The 24066-nt window shown below is 35.0% G+C and overlaps 2 long non-coding RNA genes across 2 annotated transcripts in view; one reads left to right on the top strand and one right to left on the bottom strand.

Moving 5' to 3' along the window:
* The first annotated feature begins 4657 nt into the window (after positions 1-4657).
* The window catches only part of LOC126820631 (uncharacterized), a 44763-nt gene continuing 25354 nt past the window's right edge, over positions 4658-24066 (top strand). The window contains exon 1 of the long non-coding RNA XR_007680029.2: positions 4658-4835. This is a non-coding gene — a long non-coding RNA (uncharacterized LOC126820631). The remainder of the gene's footprint in view (positions 4836-24066) is intronic.
* Positions 6803-8760, bottom strand: LOC126820644 (uncharacterized). Its single transcript, XR_007680048.2, has 3 exons — positions 8644-8760; positions 7525-7644; positions 6803-7024 (listed from the first exon to the last, which is right to left on the bottom strand). It is a non-coding gene; the product is annotated as an uncharacterized LOC126820644 (long non-coding RNA).

The raw sequence follows: 24066 nt of genomic DNA, 5'->3' as shown, positions 1-24066 counted from the left end.
TCTGATTGAATCTAAGCCGGAATATCTAAAGTTTAAATAATTAATCTGAACTGTAATGTTCAAATTTGTTTAGTGTCTAAATTGTCCGAGTACATGAGTAAATAATTTCACTTAATATTCATGAGGTAATATAAACCGCTGGTGTGGCGGGAATTCTGGCAGTGAAAGCGTGAACACCGTGGTGTCGATTAGCGTGGAAGGCATATTGTCTTTTCACCGTGTATACATTATGTGTTTTTTTATTTTAGTGATTTTAAATTAGTATGAACAAAAGTGACTCTAATGCGTGTATTAGGGATTTAGTGATAAGTGAATAATTTCATGTTATGAATTGTGTGTTGTGTTTCATATTAGTAAGTGACTTTAATTCATTTTGCAATGAGACATTCATCGTGTGGGTGAATAGTTTTCAAGCAATTAAGTGAGCTTTATATCTTCTGACTTATGATTATTATCATCAAAATATAGACTATATATAGAACTTTATATACTTCAATATTAACTTTTGTAATCATTATATTGCTGAATATAAACTATTATTAATTATTAACTGTGCTGGTGTCTACTTTATAGAACTTTGTCTACTTCAATATTAACTTTTGTAATCATTATATTGCTGAATATAAACTATTATTAATTATTAACTGGTGTCTACTATATATATGTAAAGAAGGTTCTCACGAAGACCGCGTGTTAGATAAAAAATTTCCCCTGCTCTGGGTGTAACCTTTCCTGTGTCAAGGCCACAACTTTGGTGGTTCTTGACAATTCCAGAGATAAGAAATACGTATAGTATAACGAGTGCAAAACAATAGAAGATTTCACGCACTATCGGCACAGTATAGCCATTTTTCAGCTTTACATAATATGAACATAATCCTTTAGTGGCATTTAGCAATTGGAAACATAACAAGACTATACAGTTATATGGGACAACAATCACTGGTTTATTATACACAAGCACGACGTTTCGATAAGTATTCTCTTATCGTTATCAAGCACAATGACATTTAGTAAACTTGAGGGTCTATATATATATGTACAATGCGAAACCATTCTTATTACTAATCATTAGAAGAGTTCAACCAATTAACAGACATATTTAACATCAAAGACCTGAAAAGCACCGTGTGATGACAAGGATATAGTTGTACATGAACCTTAAAACCACCCTGATATTGAAAAAGAAAAATGATTAGGGGGAAACCATACATTAAACAAACAGTATATAACAGATAGAGCTTATAAACACACGGTCTTGTAAATAAAACCACATTCACAAAATGTTATGAAAACAAAGCATAATAGCACTAAGATAACACAATAAACTGATCCAAGGGTTTGAAGGATCTAATATAGGCTAATAATAATATACTAAGTTAACATATTAATCACGATTCAAGGTGTTAAAGTTCAGAGAATATATGTTATTAAAAGTTAATAACTGGGGGGGGGGGGAATCAAAAATATACATAATTAAAAGTGATAACTGGGGGGGGGGGGAATATCGGATAAAAATTATGACCTCTATGCGGCCATTTTGTCTGTTAAGTTTGGGCCGATTTTCACGAAATTCGAACTCAGTCGTCCTTATGGTGTAACGGTGATATAATACGTTTTCTTAAATCGGATAAAAATTATGACCTCTATAGGGTCCACAAGCTAAAAACACGATTTTTTGTAACATCAAGGGCCATAAGAGTAGATCGTATCGCCGCTGTCCGGGCAAAATTTCCCTCATAGCACTCTGTATGACGTATGCCCGTCTTCATTATCCCATTTGGAACAGAACAGTAGGACGTTAAACCCCATTTCATTTCATTTCAGATACTATTATCAATCTGGGTAGATACACTAGAAATATGCGTTCCTTTGACTCCATATCTACTACCGATGATATATGGTGCAGTCACTGCTCATGTTCACAAAAACCTTTTCCTTTACTATTTGCGCCATGTCCGATCTTGTAACCTAACACCTTGAAACGGCCAAACCGAAAACTTGGATAAAATTTTTCGGGTTTTACCAGTTCCAAGTTTTAGGTTGACTCGACGTTTTACCGAAAATTCGGGAAAATAATTCCGACTTTTCGTCCTGCACCACAAATACGGAAAGAATAATTCCCACCAGGAAGGAAATAATTTTTCTTTTTATATAATGTTTTATTTTAGGATACACATTAATCAGTCTGTATTATATACAATGTTGTTATCGGGATTTATAGGTGTCTTAATTTGCAAAGAGACAAAACGTTTTATAGTGTGTCTTTCTAAACACAAATACGTCATGTAGCCCCTATAATTCTGTGATCAAATAGTATTTACAAAGGGCAGCATAACATACAAGAGTTTACAAAAACACATTTAAGCTAATCACGACTGTCATCAGCTCATAAAGCGGTTTCTATAGTATATGCCGAACGGATCTACGAGCCCAAGCGAAGAATCGTTGCTTTAGAAGATTTTGACAAAATTACATCCATATTGAATCCAAAATGAGTAAGGTTTGGCTTTTACCGTTTGTCCGAATTTATCAACTCATTATTCGCATCATCATATACATTTCTAATTCTGTGATTTTCAGAAGACATGCATTTGAAATAGCAGTAAATGATCATTTGGAAATGAAACAGCAACATACTCCAGTACATTTATCAAATGTGGATGAACAGTAGATTGTTTCTGTACGGCATCTGGGCTACCATATTTTGTTATCTGATATTTTGTTCTAAATCTATGACATCTATTACATACCTAATTTACAAACAAAGGTCTAAGTACAATTCATTCTGGGTTGTAATATTAAATGTTTTTTTTCTTTTCTGAAGACATCACGGGTAAATCAACGCCCAGTAAATGTATACAAACTGATCGGTACCTTAAAAGATTTACTACAATTATTTCTCAATTTCACATATTTGACAAAAGATATAACTGAAATCTTTGCCTACGACCGTCACTTGTCAGGGTTGCTGTTTGCGAGGCTGACAGGGTAAGTAGGTCCATCATGGTATACATTGGCGTGTGCGTAAAAGAAACATTCACGGCTCGAGACCTGCCGAAACGTCGTTGCCCGGGCAAAATTATTCTACCTAATTTGCGCACGTAACATGGGGGTTTAAAATCTGATGTTCTGTCCCGACTGGGCTAATGAAGACGGCCATACGCCATGCACTGTGGAAATTCTGCGAGGACAACAGCGTTAGGGTCTACTCTTAAATCGAATTCCAACTGCCAAGTGTATATTTTACGTGCACGCCAATGTGTACACAGGACCTCGGTTTTTCGTCCTATCCGAACGACTGTGAGTTGGGAAAAAATAAAACCCCGCGACAAAATGACCATTTAAAAACAAACACCTCGGCCCACAGACTCGATTCTTCATCAGGGTTTTTAACAAAGTCGCTAAGTAATAAAACAGTACTAAAGCTACTACTTACTAAAAGGTAAAGTTCTACTTGACACGTTAAAAGCGAGACATTATGATCTCTGTTACTCCTGTAACAACCACACACAACTGTTATACTTGCTAATATGCCGCAAGCGCGTAACACAACGTATTTATACTACATTTTATCACGTGACACAACGTATCGATACTATATTTTATCACGTATCGAGTGATTGTCAGCTATCGGGGGAAGTCCCTCTCGGTGTTGGCTAACTGCCAAGGGATCTGTTACCTGCATCACTGACAAGGGAGAACCACGTCGGAAAATCTGGATGAACTTTCTCGGCCAATGCAGGGATCGAACACCCGACCTCCAGGCTAGCGAGCTAGCGTCTTACCCACTTAGCCACGTGATCCCCTGAATGAAGGATGAAACCGAGATGTTTATGTTCATTGACTTCTTTTATAGGAATTTGGTCAAATTTCTCTAGTTGATTAGTCCCGCTTTTGAGGGGTTAAAGGGTATCAGCCTTTTTTAGTCCATCTATTTAGTTTTTCCAGGTCATTATATGGTATAGGCATTAGCAGTTGGATCATCAATTTTTAGATATAGTGTAGTGCGGTCGGCAAATACGCGAATTTTTGAATTTATATTATTTATGATATCATGTATGTAGATTAGAAACAGGTCATGTAGTGACTGGCAACGGTAGTTGTTTTCCCTATAACGATCAAAGAAGCTTGCTGCCAGTACTCACATTCTGGATGAAGTTCGTGCTTAATTGCTGAACATTTTGCAACAAATTTCATGCCGTTAGTAAATGAGCTAGTCTAACTTAGCTTTTGGGTTGGGGCAATTAAGAGCATCTGGCAGGGATACCCCACCATGGAAAATGTCTGGCATCGGCGATTTTCGACACATGTGGATATGCTGAATATTTTGCAACAAGTTTCATGTGGTTAGTAAATGGTAAATGAAAATGGGCAATAACTACAGATAAAACAATTAATTATATTGCCATATTATTGTGTATATAAAATTATTATTCTGATAAGATTACACATTAAAAACATTACACAATTACTGTTAAATATTGTCACTATTCTTTATCACAAAAAAATATTCGTGGACAATGGACGGCATGTGGCCGTAAAAAAGGGATTACGTTTATTTGGCTCTTGTGAGTGATATAATGTCGCTGCAAGCGATATTAAATTTTCATAAGGCGTTACCCACGTGATCTCAAATTTGACCCATATAGCAACGTTACGTCATTATAATGGGCAAGGTTTTCATGACATTAATTCTCGCTCGGCATAAATCGACGCAATGTTTAAAGTAAAACTATTTGAATTAATAATATCAGTTCTAACGTTTATGGATTACTTGGATCACTTAAGATATTCTTTTGGATTAAGTTTGTATCATGAATTCTCAAACAAAGGTAAGCAGTTATACATGATAAAGTGAGCTATATAACAATTTTAAATATGGCCGTTGCACTTGTATTCTTTCCGGAAGGATTTAATCAATTTCAGCATACCACTATCGAGCCTACGTGAAATTCTAATACACTGTATTATATAATAGTATCTGGACAGACATCTGTATATAAACTACAGTAAATGAGTTACAGCTTCTACAAATTATGTCTGTAAACTATGGGTGGAGTTCGATCTTTCTAGTTATGAATACGTTTCATCTACCCGTCTTTATCTTCCCGGTTAGTGCAGAAAAGTAGAACGTAAAACTTAATTGTCTTATTTAAATTGACATAGGAATGACAAATAAATTATGTGTAGTCGTTTCTAACTTATACTTTGTATAGAAACACAAAATATAGGATGTATAGCGAGGCATGGCAGGTAAAAGGGGAACGGCCCTATATATAAACAAAATAATATATAGGCCGTAGAACCAGTTCTAACTATATATAGAAACACAACCTTGACACAAAATATGAGAAGAACAGTCAGCCATTAAATATTAAATAGAAATCCAACCCTACAATATATAGTAGTCCAAAATGTGTTTAATAATTATTTATTTACAAATCAGTACACTGTACGTGGTTATGACAATTTTTATAATTTTAATTAATATATGTCATGGTTTACTGAAAACAAAAATAAATTGATAACAAGCGGTTAAATATTTATCAAAAATATGAAATTGTGGTTATCTCCCCTAGATTATATTTATTAGCTTTAAGATACTATACGATTTTACAAATGAAATGAACTGGAGTTTAGCGTCCTATTTTTCTGCACCGATTGGACAAATGAAAACGGGACAATTTTACAACAATAAGGCATATATGTAAATTACATTGACCAACAATAATTTATCTACGTACAGTATACCAATAGTTGTCAATGTTTATATAATAATGGAATGAACTAAATATGAAAGACATATATAAATATTCTTTAAATGGCATTTAGTAATTGGATCATAATCAAATAACACACTATTTATGGATAACAATTACTGTGGTTTATTTCACTGCGACGTTTCAACAAGATTTCACAAGTCGTTATCAAGCATATAACACAAATAAATAAAATGAAAACAAAATAGCTATATATATATACACGAGCAGTGCGAACCCTCCAATGGGATGCAAAATCAGCAAGCATGAGCAACTGTCCCAAGCCGTTAAATAAACAATGTACATAGATGGTTATAAACTGTAATTGGTATAGATAAGTGCAGGAATGAAGCCAAAGGATCAAACAATTATTAGCAGGTATAATGAGTCACGAGCAACTGGTCCTGGCTGTAAAAACATATTAAATAAATCTATATATATATGTACAGTAATTAGTTATAGATGAAAGTAATAATAAAAGATGAAAGGACAAGTATTATGGGGGGTGAAACTGAAGCCATAAGCAGTTAATCCTAACAGTGAAGGCAATATGTAGTAAAGCAAATTGTAATTGATTTGAGGAGATGTACAAAGTTAAAAGCAATACAAATATTTAAATTAAAGGATAGTTCAGAGACGATGTAAACTACATTTTAATGATGCGATCATACGCTCTTGGAATGTAAATTCCTGGGTCCCTGTTTAGTTTTGGTTCATCTATACCAATTCAATCTGCAAGCAACACGCGCTTTCATTCTCTTTCATCCAGACATACTCTTATATCCAGACGCTCGTTAACCGATGTTTTAAACTGGAGTGGCTGGTATATTAACCTTGATTAAAGTTTCAAACTTATGTTCTAATACACTAATACAAAACATACACCTCGAAATGGATCAAATCCAATATATTTTTCACACTGCCCCCCCCCCCTCCTCACACAGGTTAATCCAGCCCTGAAGGCAAATAACTGCTCCAAGAGGGAGGGGGTGAATAGGGTTTAACGCCTATTTAACATACAACAGAACCAATTTACCACATTCACAATTGTTGTGTTCGTCGGATTATTCTTGCCACAGATACAAACGATGTATTCCTAATTCTTGAATTTTCCAATTCCACACGGCGACTAACAGAAAACTCACGGATCGTAACAGAAAATGATCGAACTTGTATTGGGTTAATTACCATCTGACAGTTGTTTCCGGTGGGCATCTGGCTCTCCTGGCAACCGGAATAATTTTCAGGAATTGCCATATTGTCTGTAAATATAATAAAACAAAACTTAAAAATTGAAGATGGGGGTAATACACTGTATTTATTTGTAACCGTGAGATGAGATTAGCTAATTGACTTTAGTTTTAAACGGTACAAAATCCCCGCATTATAGGTGCACCTAGGAAGTAATCCGGGGCGGACGGCTGCGCTCTCTTGTTACCCTCATCGGTTTTTAGATGACGTTTATGCTGAAACAAAATGAAATGGGTTTAAAGTCCTGACCCAACTGGGCTAATGAAAACGGTCATATGCCATACAGTGTGCTATGGGGGGGGGGGGGGAGTTTGACCAGACAATGGCACTATATCGAATTCCAACTGCCAATTTATTTCTTTTTTTATGTGCACGCCAATGTGTACACGGGACCTCGCGACGAATTACCCCTTAAAACAAACGCCTTTGCCTACAGACTTGATTCATCAGCAGCGTTTAACTTTTTCCAACAAAGTCCTGAGAAATAAAAGAGAACAAAATGTATACTTACTAAAGAAAGGTAAAGCTCTGGTAATGATACTATATTTACACGTTTAAAACACGACACTATGACATCGGTAACACTTGTAACCACACAAAGCCAACAACTGTTATACTTGCTAATCCCGCTCTGAAATATGCATCCAGAATAATGTACTGTTTCATCACATTGATCTCTCTATAATACTTGTATAATTGTTAAATGTGCGTATTATATCGCAGACTCAACCATCCAATCGGAGTACTCTGATTGGCAAATATAAGTCCTATGTCATACAATCCGTGCATAACACTGTAATTCATAAATATACGGGCTATCTACTAACACCACGCGAGTCATAGCGATGCAAATAGCTTTTTTCAAGTGTGATGTGTAAGTTATTGACTGTGAAGACGTGTTCGCCTAAGGCTGCTATTACATAGGGGAATACGATATATGGTCTTCGGTATACGGTATACGGGCACGGTGGTTTACACGACATATACTATACGTAGGTATACTGTATTTTCCCAAACGATTTTGGTACCCTCATCGAGGCTCATTCATATCCAAACAGAATGGATTCAGAAGAAGACGAAACTCTGACTTGGTTTTTACTTGGGGAGGCGTAAAGTATGGTGGCGTGACGGTCAGGCTTGGAGTCGGCTTATTCCAATATTGAGGGGGGGGGGGATAACTGGAAATCACTGTTCATGATAATCTAGAATAGTCTATCATGACTAGAGATATGTCCATCAATGTTCAGAATTTTTGATTCGAACTTTTTACAACACAAATGCCCCATTTTCTACTCATCTCATGGAATTTACTCCTCCATGAAGCATGTATACGCCGAAAAAAAAACGAACATGCACGATACCAGGTATACGCGTTGGCGTGCCCCTATACGCGTATAGTCCGCTGTAAACGGCTAAGCAAATTCCTGTTGTTCGTACACAAGTATTCGCGTATACCTCTAAACGTATACCGAATACCCCTATGTAATAGCAGCCTAAGGTGTTTATAGAGAAGCGGAAGGTGTTCACAGCGACCTTATACAGTGTCCTCTGCCCCCCTCCCCCGAACTTCGATACCTGTAGTTCTCCGTAATTGAACCAATAAGACGCGGGGCTCGGTTTTTGTGCTTACCTTATAGTGTAGATAAATTTCTGAATCACCTCACAGAAGATCCGGTGAAAGTTTAACAATTTTTATCCACAAATTAGTATTGTATCACTCGCATCCAAACAGTATACTATCAATTTCCTGAAAGTCAAATGTAAAAAGAATGTGTTACGGATTTTATATCGTTTTTTTTGTCAATTAAATTTTGTCAATTTCAATCAATGCTCAGCTGTCTTTTGCCAAGAATGTGAGTATTGTATTAGTATGCTGGTTGGAAATACTGTAACAGTGTACATTGACAAAATATGCAATATATTTTATTTTAGATATTTTATTCTTATGCATTTTAAAAAAATGTATATTTTATAGATTATATAGTTTATTTTAAATGTATATATGTTTATTAAAGACGTCGAGTCTATATTGCATAAATCAACCTTGACGCTGATTTGGTGTCAATAGATCTTAAGCATATTATATAATTGTTTACTGATATAGAAGAACTTGAATAGAGGGTCCTTTATTGGTTGTTTATTTTAAAGTAATTAAGTAAGATTAATGGTGACAGCTTTAACTTTAAAAACAATACCTAAGATTACACTGACGCTATTACTCGGGTAGTCGTTACCTGACATATTAAGTCAAGCGAGTCTAGATCCGGCCAATCAGATTTCGTATCGAGTAATGGGCGTCTTCCGTAAATGGTCTTCCACCAATCAAAAAATGAGATTAATCCAACACGTGGCATCTCTAATATTTGCCGGGATTTTTGGAAGATATAAATATATCTAGCTAAACTTTCACAATTATCTTCACTTAATAAATTACTTTGAAACGACAATATTGGATCTCACTTATATTCAGGTAAGCCTCTATGTATATTTTAATTGTTTAAACTTTATATATATTTTATTCTAACCTTTGACTTAGAATTATATCCTTTTATATCGAATCAATACGATTAGTAGAATCGAGTATTACATTAATAGATATTTCTACATCTACGTAAAATATTAATTAATAAACGGAAAAGTAAGAATTGATATGATTCATTACTTGTTTAATTACTTGAGAATATTTTACAATATATATATATTTATTAAAACGGAAAAGTACGTTTGTCGACGAAATACTTGTTTGTTTAAATATGTTTCAATAACAGATAATTAATAATTAGAAATGGTTCGCGCTAAATTAAACGGAAAAGTAAGGATTTACATGATTTATTACTTGTTTAACTTCTAGCGAATATTTTACAATATATATTTTTAATAGACGGAAAAGTACTATATATTCGATAGATTACTTGTTTATTAAAGAAATGTGTTATTTAGATTAGTGGAAATAATTAGTGACTAAAAAGTACGGTATATGTTATTTTCCATTAATACTTGTTGCTAAATAGAGAATAAAGATTTAATAGTTATATTTACTAAAGATTTCATAGTTATATTTAATAAAGATTTAATAGTTATATTTATTAGTTACATTTAATAAGGATCGTACATTTAAGAAATTCTACATCAGTAACTTGTACCTCTTCACAAGCGAGTTAGCTCTATTGTATTACATTGAAATTATACATATATTATTATTGTTCTTATATGCTACACCACCCTATGTATATATATTATTATAAGCTACACCATCCTTTACATAGTATTTACGTTATATTGTTATTAATGTTGAATTTGAATAATGATGATCTTCACTTCATAAATTACTTTGAAACGACAATATTGGATCTCTCTTATATTCAGATTAAAAACCACCGAAAACCACACTTTTACAATACGATGGTATATGTTTTGTGTGGTTATGATAAATAACTAGTCAATTTACTGTTTAGATCCAAACCATTTTCGAAACATATTATTATTATTATTATTATTATTATTTATAAGCGTTTATATAGCGCCATTTCCACAAAAGTGCTCAATGACGCTTTACAATAAAGATAATATGATTGACAGAACAAATATAAGATTAAAACATAAAAAGTGAATAATATACATAAAAGTTGAGTAAAAGGAAGTATTGCATAAAATATAAGTATAGTTATCACAGAGATGATTAATTAAAAGCCCTATTAAACAAGTGCGTTTTTAGAGAAATCTTAAATGATGACAGAGAAGTGCATGACCGAATGGAATGAGGAAGTTTATTCCATAGTTTGGGGGCAGCTACCCCAAAAGCCTTCTCGCCGAAACTGACGAGATTAGCTTTTTTCTCAATAAGTAGCAGATTGTCACCGGAAGACCGTAATTGTCGACGAGGTTCATAAAAACCTAAAAGATTACTAAGATAAATAGGTGCCATGTTATTTATACATTTAAAAACTAATAATAAAATCTTATAATCAATTCTAAAAATAATAGGAAGCCAGTGTAGTTTATATAGAATAGGTGTAATATGATCCCTATATACTGCTCCAGAAATAAGGCGAGCAGCTGAGTTTTGTAATTTTTGCAATTTTTCAAGATGTTTGAGGGGTGCACCGTACAGGACAGAATTAAAAGAATCAATACGCGAAGTAACTAATGAATTTATTAGTGTTTTTGTGGCATCTACTGACAGATATTTACGTATTTTAGCTATGTTTCTTAAATTAAAATAACTTATTTTGCAAATATTGTTTATGTGATTTTCCAAAGAAAAATTTGAGTTAAAAATTACACCAATATTTCGGGCTGATTGAGAAGGGGCAATGCAGCTATCTCCTGCTTGTATTGACAGATCGAAGTTCAACTTTTTCCTGTTTAAAGACGACCCAATAACCAAATACTCAGTCTTATCTGCATTAAGTTTCAAAAAATTGTTGTTCATCCAGATTTTAATGTCCACAATACAAGTTTCAATACTTAGCTTGGAAATGTCGAAGTTACTTTTGATAGGTTTAAACGAAATGTACAACTGTGTATCATCCGCATATAGATGAAATAATAATCCATGATGTCTTACTATGAGGCCAAGTGGTTTAGTGTATAGACTAAACAAGATCGGTCCGAGGACGGAACCTTGTGGTACACCGGAAGCCAGAACAGAAGGGCTAGAAGATATTCCGTTTACTACAACACTTTGTGAGCGGTTAGTGACATGAGAGCGTAACAGACTCAGAGCGTTTTCAGTAACACCAAAATCAGATTGTAGCCTGTGAAGCAAAATATTGTGGTCTACAGTGTCAAAAGCCGCGGATAAATCTAAGAGAACTAGAAGCACACATTCACGGCGATCTAAACTCATGTTGATATCATTGTGTACCCGAACAATAGCGGTCTCGGTGCTATGAAACTTCCTGTAAGCACTCTGAAACTCTTCCACTAGATTATTGTCACTGATATGGGATGTGAGTTGGCTTGCTATTACGCGTTCTAAGGTTTTAGATAGGAAACTCAGGTTAGATACTGGTCTGTAATTTTTCTCCAGATTCTGATCTAAGTTGAATTTCTTAATTAGTGGGAAGATGATTGCGGTTTTGAAGTCGTCAGGAACAGTGTTTTCACAAATACAAGTGTTTATAATGTCAGTCATAATAGGTACAATGGTTGGTAGGCATTCTTTTAACAATATTGTCGGGAGGGGGTCAAGTGAACATGATTTTGAGGAAGACTGATTTATAACTTTAGCCACTTCGGACACAGACACGAGTTTGAAATGAGAGAGGGTTGGAACTTCAGAAGACAAATTCTTATGATAGACATGTCCGCTGATCTCAGTAACCAATCCTTCACGAATCTTGACAATCTTCTGAGAAAAGTAAGCAGAGAATTTATCTGGGAGTTCCTGTACAGGCACAGTTTCTGGAAGCTTAGTGGCGCCATAGTTTGGATCAAGAAGTGTACTTGTTACTCTGAATAACTCTTTCTGTTTGTTTTGACCAGTCTCTATTTTATCCGAGTAGTAGGACTTTTTAGCCTTGCGTATTAAATGATTAACTGTATTCTTTTTACATTTAAATATCTGTTCATGTATTGTGAGATTTGTTTCGCGCCACTTACGTTCTGCTTTATTTCGAAGTTTCTTTGCTTCAAGGATATCATTGTTAAACCAGGCTGAATTTGGCAGAAGTCTGATTGTCTTTGTTTGTAACATTTTATACATTAATAACTATTACAATGGATCCGTCTGTAATGGCTGATTCTCAAACAACAAAATAATAATTTTTAAAAAAGGGATAGAATGAAATAAGAAGACGTAAAGTAAACGACTGTTGTTCAATTTGGACTGTTAATGTATTGATTAGATATTACAATTATTGTTTTAATAATTAAATATACATTCATATTACATTAAGATGATTTTAGATCAGTTTCACCGATTCTAAGATTTCCTAGTTACCCACAGCTTTTCAAATTTGACCCATTCAGTCACGTGTATACGCGCCTTTGTCCATTTGCAACTTAATATGTATATCCACTGTTTAAGGAGATGTGTTTTAATGCTAATCGTTTACACTACTAACACAAATGTTGTACACGGAAATATAGCTAAGGCTATAATATCAAACGACATGATATTAAATGAAATAGGTTTAAAGACCCCCTTTCTTAACCAACAGGGATAATTAAGACGGACAGTGTGTGACTTCGAAACAGTTATAAAATAAACGAATATATACCATTTCACAACAAAACATTGCAAGCAACCTTGTGTGAATCCAAATACAAAACCCGTTGACACTATCTACATCTTCAAATATATTCCAAGGCGAAAATAAAATTGCACTGAGAATATAAAACTGTAATATAATCCAATAATGGCAATATAATAATCCAATAGTAATAGAATAGGAATACACCTGTTCTTTACGTCAGCAAGAGTACGACTAGGACAAAGAGGCGTGGCTTACGGTGTAGGTGATTGACAAGTGGGCGAATTAACTTCAGTAATTGTTAGTAATGATAGGTGTGAGGCATCCATCTCTTTAATCGAGTTTAAAAACCCTGTTTGTCAATAACATTATTATCTAACGAGATGCATTTTGCTTTTCTAATAAATCAAGTTTGAAAATATGGACAATCTGCCACATTCCTTTAGCCATTTGCCAGATATATATCTCTTAGTTATACTGACACAATAAATTTGAAACTACTTAAATATGCCGGTTTATATTGACACACGAAATTTGAAACTACTTTATGCTGCTTTAGATTTACTATAAAGACAGCGGTGAATGTTGCGTTGTCGACTGCTAAAATATTTTTGTGATCATCGCTGTCTTTTTCAACATTATATCATTATTCTTGAATGAAAAACGCCCCGAAAACCAAATGGTGGTGGACCTTGAAAGTGTAGAAGAGCTAAACAAATAGCTATTACAAACGAAAAACAAAGCATCAATCAATAATAATTCAATTTGTGTTGCTACATTTATGTATTCACCAGTTTCAATGAAATGAAATGGAGTTTAACGTCTTACTGTTCTGCTCCGAACTGGGCATACAGGGTGCTATGAGGGTAACTTGGCACAGTGGCACTACGGCCTACTCTTATATCGAATTCCAACTGTCAAGGGATCTTTTACGTGCACGGGACCTCGGTTTTTCGTCCCATCCGAACGACTAGACAGCTGTCCTTGTCAGGCCCTCCGCCCTGCATCGCTGACAAGGGGGAACCACGCCGGAAAATCTAGATGAACTTTCACGGCCAGTTTCTAAGATCCCAATACTGATAGGTATGTCACACGGTTCAATGACCATGTGGGTCGTTTTGGTGTCACTGGTGCTGATTTACTTACTATAAATAATAATGAATTAATTTTGATTCAGTCAAATTGTGATTTGACTACATCGTTTGCTCGTACAGCTCGATAGTCACAAACATTGTACGACCTATTAGGTAGAACTTAATAGCCATTAAAAACTCACACTCTTTGGCGTGTCAATTTTGCCAAGCCTTTTATTAAAGGATTACACTATCTAGGTATAATACGAAAGTTTAAGACAACCTTGCCAAAGTTGTTTAGTGAGTTCTCCGTAACTGAACCAATAAAGACGCACATCTCGGTTTTTAATGTGTTGCACAAAATCAGTATTGTATTACTCGCAATGGAACAGTCAAATGTAAAAAGAATGTGTTATGGTTAGTATATCGTTTATGCCTTCTCTTAAATTCATATTGTGACCCAGAACGTAAATCAATGCTAAACTGTCTTTGTCAAGAATGTGAGTACTATTAGTATGCTGTTTGGAAATACGATAGTATTTTTTTTGTTTGGTTGTGATAAATAACTAGTAAAAATACATTTTATAGATTAATTACGATTAAAATGAATCTGTCTGCCTGTCACACTTTCTGGGAAACAAAAACCCTCACTTCTAATTGTGCTAGGCTAAGCAGAGATACATATATAAATCTCCCTCTCTCTCTCTCTCTAAAAAAAATATCTTAAAGTGTAAATGGGCACAGCTCACCAAATATTCCTACTCTTTGGTGTAGAATCGAAGAAAAGGGTTTGAAAATACATTTTCTGCCAGGTTGTGGTGAATATTCATGATTTTGAGGCGGAAGGATGCGCGAGTTAAAGAGGTTGGTTAGGTTGAAATATAGGGTGGAAAATGGCATGGTTAATTGTCTTTACTATCAGTTTGTTTATCTCAAGTTTTCCATGGTGAACCTCATACGTGCCTTTGAGCGTTCTAACCAACGAAAATTTGGGAAAAAGTTAGAGTCGGTCTACGAGACGGTGCCTGACATGAGGATATAATAAGCAGGCGCACAAGTTACCCAATCCCGACACGAGCGCAGTTTAAAACAGTGTACGGATAGCTATTTTCAGCCATGCGTAGTACAAGCAGCCGCGGTATGAGCTTGGACTAAACAGCTCGGCGTTTAGTCAGGCCGATAATACCTCGGCTATCCCTAATTTCACGATCCTGCCTCGTTTTTCTCATTGACGGGAGAGAATCCGTCTGTTCCCACAAAACAATTCTACAGGTAAACGACAAAGACTGCCCGATTATTCGTTGCCTACTATCAGTAAATGAGTCATTGTGTATCCCTATACCAGTGTGAAAAAAAAACCCGACTGTCTGTGATAACTCAATTTTAGATGATGTTGGTGCTGAAAAAAATAAACGAAATGAATGGGGGTTTAAAATCTGATGTTCTGTCCCGACTGGGCTAATGAAGACGGCCATACGCCATGCACTGTGGAAATTCTGCGAGGACAACAGCGTTACGTGCACGCCAATGTGTACACAGGACCTCGGTTTTTCGTCCTATCCGAACGACTGTGCGTTGGGAAAAAATAAAACCCCGCGACAAAATGACCATTTAAAAACAAACACCTCGGCCCACAGACTCGATTCTTCATCAGGGTTTTTTAACAAAGTCGCTAAGTAATAAAACAGTACTAAAGCTACTACTTACTAAAAGGTAAAGTTCTACTTGACACGTTAAAAGCGAGACATTATGATCTCTGTTACTCCTGTAACAACAACACACAACTGTTATACTTGCTAATATGCCGCAAGTGCGTAACACAACGTATTTATACTATTTTTTATACACATTTTATCACGTCATCTGTTTTTCATTTTCAATTTTTCATACAAATTTACCCACGTGATCTCAAATTTGACCCATATAGCAACGTTACGTCATTTCAAGTGGTTTGAGCAGTGAGCTATATAACAATTTTAAATATGGCCGTTGCACTTGTATTCTTTCCGGAAGGATTTAATTAATTTCAGCATACCACTATCGAGCCTACGTGAAATTCTAATACACTGTATTATATAATAGTATCTGGACAGACATCTGTATATAAACTACAGTAAATGAGTTACAGCTTCTACAAATTATGTCTGTAAACTATGGGTGGAGTTCGATCTTTCTAGTTATGAATACGTTTCTTTGTATAGAAACACAAAATATAGGATGTATAGCGAGGCATGACAGGTAAAAGGGGAACGGCCCTATAAACAAAATAATATATAGGCCGTAGAACCAGTTCTAACTATATATAGAAACACAACCTTGACACAAAATATGAGAAGAACAGTCAGCCATTAAATATTAAATAGAAATCCAACCCTACAATATATAGTAGTCCAAAATGTGTTTAATAATTATTTATTTACAAATCAGTACACTGTACGTGGTTATGACAATTTTTATAATTTTAATTAATATATGTCATGGTTTACTGAAAACAAAAATAAATTGATAACAAGCGGTTAAATATTTATCAAAAATATGAAATTGTGGTTATCTCCCCTAGATTATATTTATTAGCTTTAAGATACTATACGATTTTACAAATGAAATGAACTGGAGTTTAGCGTCCTATTTTTCTGCACCGATTGGACAAATGAAAACGGGACAATTTTACAACAATAAGGCATATATGTAAATTACATTGACCAACAATAATTTATCTACGTACAGTATACCAATAGTTGTCAATGTTTATATACTAATGGAATGAACTAAATATGAAAGACATATATAACTAGGTCATCATGCCCGATCCCTGAGAGTGTAATATTTCTAATGACCTATATTGTAGATTGTAATCGGAGCTTCGATGTGGAACCAACACATTTTCATGGTAGATTGGCTGATATATTTAACAAAAAGTAGGATGAATTCAAAAGATCAAAAGTTCTATTAGGTTATAATTTAGATTTAAAAATCTAAAGGTCATTCTCTGGGCGCTCATTTGGTCCACAATAGGGGACCCATTTTAACTCCTGGCTGTGGCATTCGATAGGGCTTAGTATACACCCAGAATCGAGCCTTGTGTGTAATTTTGACGTTGACTTGAACTCAGCTAGTAGACGTCTATATAGGGAATACTCTACGAGTCTTTTTTGATACCAAAAAATATCAACACAAGTCGATATGAAAGTTATCAATCACAATATCTACTGTAGACGGCTATAAGGTGTTCAATATTAATAGTGCCGGTAGTTCGTCAGAAAATGTAAAATCATTTATATATTAGTTATAATACTGGTGAGCCGTGGGTCGTAAACAAGGCGAGTTTTTCCTGTATCACCGGTGATTCAATATCAACAATAACAACACAATATTATTTTCGAACTATAGTGAATTACGAAATGTTATAGAAAACTGGAAAGTGGCCACGGTTTGATTACATGACACATTTGATTTGGTCACATCACATATATTTGATCAAGTTCAAGTCAAAATTCAACAGATTCACCATATTAATTCAATCAGAATACATAATTATTTAGTTCACAATTAACCATAATAATAACATCAAATTCATGGTGCAAAACGATATCCTAAACCCCAAAACACACATACCCGAGGGTTTGGATCACCGTTCACCATGCGGCCGTTTTCACATCTCAGCAACAATATTCAATCTGCAAGCAACACGCGCTTTCATTCTCTTTCATCCAGACATACTCTTATATCCAGACGCTCGTTAACCGATGTTTTAAACTGGACTGGCTGGTATATTAACCTTGATTAAAGTTTCAAACTTATGTTCTAATACACTAATACAAAACATACACCTCGAAATGCATCAAATCCAATATATTTTTCACACTGCACCCCCACCCCCCTCTCCTAACACACAAGGTTAATCCAGCCCTGAAGGCAAATAACTGCACCAAGAGGGAGTGAATGGGGTTTAACGCTTATTTAACATACAACAGAACCAATTTACCACATTCACAATTGTTGTGTTCGTCGGATTATTCTTGCCACAGATACAAACGATGTATTCCGAATTCTTGAATGTTCCAATTCCACACGGCGAGTAACAGAAAACTCACGGATCGTAACAGAAAATGATCGAACTTCTATTTGGTTAATTACCATCTGACAGTTGTTTCCGGTGGGCATCTGGCTCTCCTGGCAACCGGAATAATTTTCAGGAATTGCCATATTGTCTGTAAATATAATAAAACAAAACTTACAAATTGAAGATGGGGGTAAAACACTGTATTTATTTGTAACCGTGAGATGAGATTAGCTAATTGACTTTAGTTTTAAACGGTAAAAAATCCCCGCATTATAGGTGCACCTAGGAAGTAATCCGGGGCGGACGGCTGCGCTCTCTTGTTACCCTCATCGGTTTTTAGATGACGTTTATGCTGAAACAAAATGAAAGGGGTTTAAAGTCCTGCTCCGACTGCGCTAATGAAAACGGACGTACGCCATACAGTGTGCTATGGGGGGAGAGTTTGACCAGACAATGGCACTATATCGAATTCCAACTGCCAGGGTATTTTTTTACCTGCACGCCAATGTGTACACGGGACCTTCGTTTTTTTTGTCGTTCAATCCGAACGACTGTACGCTGTGAAAAATAAAACCTCGCGACGAATTACCCGTTAAAACAAACCCCTCGGCCTACTGACTTGATTCATCAGCAGCGTTTAACTTTTTCCAACAAATTCCTGAGCAATAAAAGAATACAAAGGTTATACTTACTAAAGTAAAAGTAAAGTTCTGGTAATGATATTATACTTTACACGTTCAAAACACGACACTATGATATCGGTAACACTTGTAACCACACAAAGGTAACAACTGTTATATTTGCTATATATACAATCCGTGCATATATTAACACTGTCATTCATTTACGGGATATCTATCTACTTACCACATGAGTCATAGCGAGGCAAATAGCTTTTATCATGTGGGATGTGTAAGTTATTGACTGTTAAGACAAATTAGTATTGTATCACTCGCATCCACAAATTAGTATTGTATCACTCGCATCCAAACAGTATACTATCAATTCCCTGAAAGTCAAATGTAAAAAGAATGTGTTACGGATTTTATATCGTTTTTTTTTTGGTCAATTAAATTGTATGCTTTCAATTTATATTATCATTGAAAACACAAATCAATGCTCAGCTGTCTTTTGTCAAGAATGTGAGTACTGTATTAGTATGCTGGTTGAAAATACGATGGTATATGTTTTGTGTGGTTATGATAAATAACTAGTCAATTTACTGTTTAGATCCCAACCATTTTCGAAACATGTTAAAATTTTATACATTAATAACTATTACAATGGATCCGTCTGTAATGGCTGATTCTCAAACAACAAAATAATAATTTTTAAAAAACGGATAGAATGGAATAAGAAGACGTAAACGACTGTTGTTCAATTTGGACTGCTCATGTATTGATCAGATATTACAATCATTGTTTTAATAATTAAATATACATTCATATTACATTAATGTGATTTTAGATCAGTTTCACCTATTCTAAGATTTCAAAGTTATAGGAGAACATACATTTCCTAATTACCCACAGCTTTTCAGATTTGACCCATTCAGTCACGTGTATACGCGCCTTTGTCCATTTGCAAATTAATATGTATATCCACTGTTTAAGGAGATGTTAATGCTAAATCGTTTACACTACCAACACGGAAATATAGCTAAGGCTATATCAAACGACATGATATTAAAGGCTCAATACCACTCTTGTAGTAACTGAATAATATGTCCCAATCGTTATTCTGGTCAACAAATTATACTATTTTACAATATTCCAATTAAATGATGATACAAATTTCATCTTAAGCACCTAATTTAAAAAAATTGGAAAAATTCAACTCTAAATGATTTGAAAAGCCTGACGTAAAGCTTTTCAAATGTGACTTGGATTTAAAAATATTTTTGAAACCTCTTGACAAGTAAAATAGGATTTAATGGATAATGTACACAACAGGTAGGACACTAACACATCTAGTACTTAGAATAAGGCTATTTTTTATTTTCTGGAGCTGTCAAGCCAGCAAGAGTGTTATCGTCCCTTTAAAGGAAATAGGTTTAAAGACCCCCTTTCTTAACCAACCGGGATAATTAAGACGGACAGTGTGTGACTTCGAAACAGTTATAAAATAAACGAATATATACCATTTCACAACAAAACATTGCAAGCAACCTCGTGTGAATCCAAATACAAAACCCGTTGACACTATCTACATCTTCAAATATATTCCAAGGCGAAAATAAAATTTCACTGAGAATATAAAACTATAATATAATCCGATATAAAACTATAATAATAATCCATAGAAGAGTCCTGTTCTTTACGTCAGCTAGAGCACGACTATTTCAGTATAAAAATGTTTGAGTTAGTTGTATTTTACGTCCGCTGCCACCGAGGTGATATCGCAGACAAGCAATATAAAAACGCACCAACACGGGTGCGACGATTTACCCAACACTACTGTATTTTATATATATCTTACCATTAGTGCATTACACTCCAAGAAACGTATATATGCTTGTAACTGACTGTCTATGCATAATATTTCCACTGTAAACGTAAGATAACTATAAATATTTGGTGAGAGAGTATATAGGTTTTTTCCTGTGCAATCCAATTCAGTTTATTGAATAAAATATTGTTTAAACTACAACACAATTAAACACCCTGTTTCACTATATTACACACTTTGCGCTTGGACACCTTATACCACACGTGACATAAAGCTTCTGCTTTACAAGCTACTCAGGTTAAAGTTATAATTGGTAACAAGTTTATATATTTTTTTTCTTTTTTCTTTTTTTTTCTTTCTTTCTTTCATTTCCCATATTCGTGTCCAATTACTTCTAATCTCGTTATGAATGTTATTTTCTATATTAGCTATGTGTTTTATAAAGGATAGATACTTCTAATCTCGTTATGAATGTTATTTTCTATATTAGCTATGTGTTTTATAAAGGATAGATATAGATAGTTATTATTTTGCGGAGTATTATTTTTAATTTTTTCGCTATAGATATAATATTTAGTTAAGAATAATAGATGGTTTGTTATGGTCCACTCTGACCTATTAAGAAATGTGCTTTGGTCAATAAATCCAAAGTGAATATTTTGCCTTTTCAAAACGATTTCTATATCTAATTTATTAATTAGTTTATGAAATTCAGACCAAATTTTACTAGAGTAATAACAGTAGTAGAAAAGATGTTCTATGTTTTCAATGGCGGCACTGCAGAAATCACACAAGTTAGCCCACATAACAATATGATGTTAATTTTACGTTACATTTACGTAAAAATGGTCAGTCAGTTTACCATCATTTTGCTCATCTTTTTAACGATAATTTTACGTCAGGAAATGACGTTAATCTAACGTAAACTTTACGTCATTTTTACGTTATATTTACGTCATTTTCTGACGTAAATCTAACGTAAACTTTACGTCATTTTCTGACGTAAATCTAACGTAAAATTTGCGTAAAGTTTACGTCATTTTCGTTAGATTTACGTCAGAAAATGACGTAAACTTTACGTTAGATTTACGTCAGAAAATGATGTAAATATAACGTAAAAATGACGTAAACTTTACGCTAGATTAACGTCATTTCCTGACGTTAAATTGTCGTTAAAAGGATGAGCAAAATGATGGATATCTAACCGACCATTATAACGTAAATCTAACATTAAATTAACATCATTTACGGATGCAATTCTAATGTCAAATTTTGATGACCAAAGTTACGAAAATATAACAAACCATTAAAACCTTCAAAATTATTCATTATTTGCGGCAGTAAATGGGAAGTACATTCAATCAATAATCAAATTTTCCTGACCCGTGGGTGAGGCTAAAAGTTGAGTGGTCCAACGTGTGCGCTTTAGATCATAAGGTCTGTCATTGAGTCAAGTGGTTTGTTTCCACACCCAACTTGAACATGGGTTTTCTCTGGGTCCTCCTACTACTAAAGATTCCTGGTGCGGATGAATTATTCAACTTGAATTGAATCACTTAGTCCCAAAGGACAGTTTATGTCTATTGGATGTTTTACCCCATTGCTCTCTATCTACCCATAACCAGTCAGAATTCTAAATGTATTGCACAGAAAAGTTAAAAATCTAGCAGAATAATATGACAAAATATACTACAAGTATGTATACATATACTTTATTTAAAAGACAAAAATATAATGTTATAAAATACAAAATACACATTTAAATATTAACAGTTTTTATCCACAGCTGTTTGAGAAATGAAGACGGGCATATGCCACACAGTGTGCAGAGCTATGGCGTACTCTTACATAAAATTCCAACTGCCAAGGGATCTTTCACACACACACACTTGAGTTTACACTGTACCTTGTTTTTTTGGTCCCTTCCGTATGACTAGTCAGCCATCCATGTCAGGTCCTCTGTCCGGCATCACTGACAAGGGAAAATGTTCAAGAAAAAGGGCTACATTAGCGCTATGAAAGTGCTGATATGCATATAAGAAAGAAAAAACTGGGATATTGACCAAATTGGGCCAAAACCTATAGCCTCTATCTTATTTGCTCAAGGTATTGATGGAATAGGAGTTAACTTTGGAATGAGTGAAATGAAATGGGGTTTAATGTCCTATTCCGACAGGGCTAATGACATGGAAATATGCTATACAGTGTCCTATTATGGAATTTTATCCAGACAGCGGCGCTAAAGCCTACTCTTATATCGAATTCAAACTGCCAAGGGATCTTTCACGTGCACACCAATGTGTGCACAGGACCTCGGTCATTCGTACCATCCAAACGACTAGACAGCTGTCCCTCCTTGTCAGGCCCTCTGTCCTGCACCTCTGACAAGGGGAGGAAACCAAGTCTGGAAATCACGAAGAACTTTCTCGGCCGACACTGGAATGGAATGTTGTGGAATGCTGAATATTGATAGGTTTCGGCCTCTCATGATTCCAGTGTGTAACACAAATTTGAAAAAGATCAATTAAGAATAAACACAGCATCTATTGCATTTTAAAAAGGGAGAATTAACCAAGGAAAGCAAAGTCCTGAAAAGCTGTATATTGATAATGCTTGTCCTCTCACAATCGGAATGATTCACATTTCACACCCAGTGTACGGACAAACAGGGCCAAAATTGATATGTGGGTGTATAAACAAAGATATATACTACACAAATATTACATGTGTTGCAGAATTGGTTTAACACATTTCAAATATAATTGTAACACGGATATTTGCAATGGTTGATCCATGACAAAAGATTTGAAATATTTTGAAGAGACGCAAAAGGTTACGCCATACAGTCCGGGCAAAATTTCCCACATAGCACACTGTATGGCGTATGCCCATCTTCATTAGCCCAGTTCAGAGCAAAACAGTAGGACGTTAAACTTTCATTTCACTAGCCACAGCTCTGTTTTCTTTCACCAAAGGGGGGGGGGGGTGGATGGCTGAATGGTTAGCGTGCGCGCACTGTATCATAAAGTCTGTCATTGAGTCGACTGGCGTGGTTTCGAATCCCCAGTTGTACGTGGCAAGGAGTAGGGTCGCCTGTCAAACTTCATGGGTTTTCTCCGGGTCCTCCGGTTTCCTCCCACTCCTAAAGACCCCTACGCGCAAGCGAATTATGTAAATAAAAAATTAAACCATATGTTAGTCCCGAAATGACCTAGTTTGTGTCGAGTGGACGGTAAACCCCATTTCTCTCTCTCTCTCTTTCACCAAAGGGG

This window comes from Patella vulgata, chromosome 5, assembly GCF_932274485.2.
Source record: "Patella vulgata chromosome 5, xgPatVulg1.2, whole genome shotgun sequence".
NCBI classification, from domain to species: domain Eukaryota; kingdom Metazoa; phylum Mollusca; class Gastropoda; family Patellidae; genus Patella; species Patella vulgata.
This window is presented reverse-complemented; position numbering and strand designations above follow the sequence as displayed.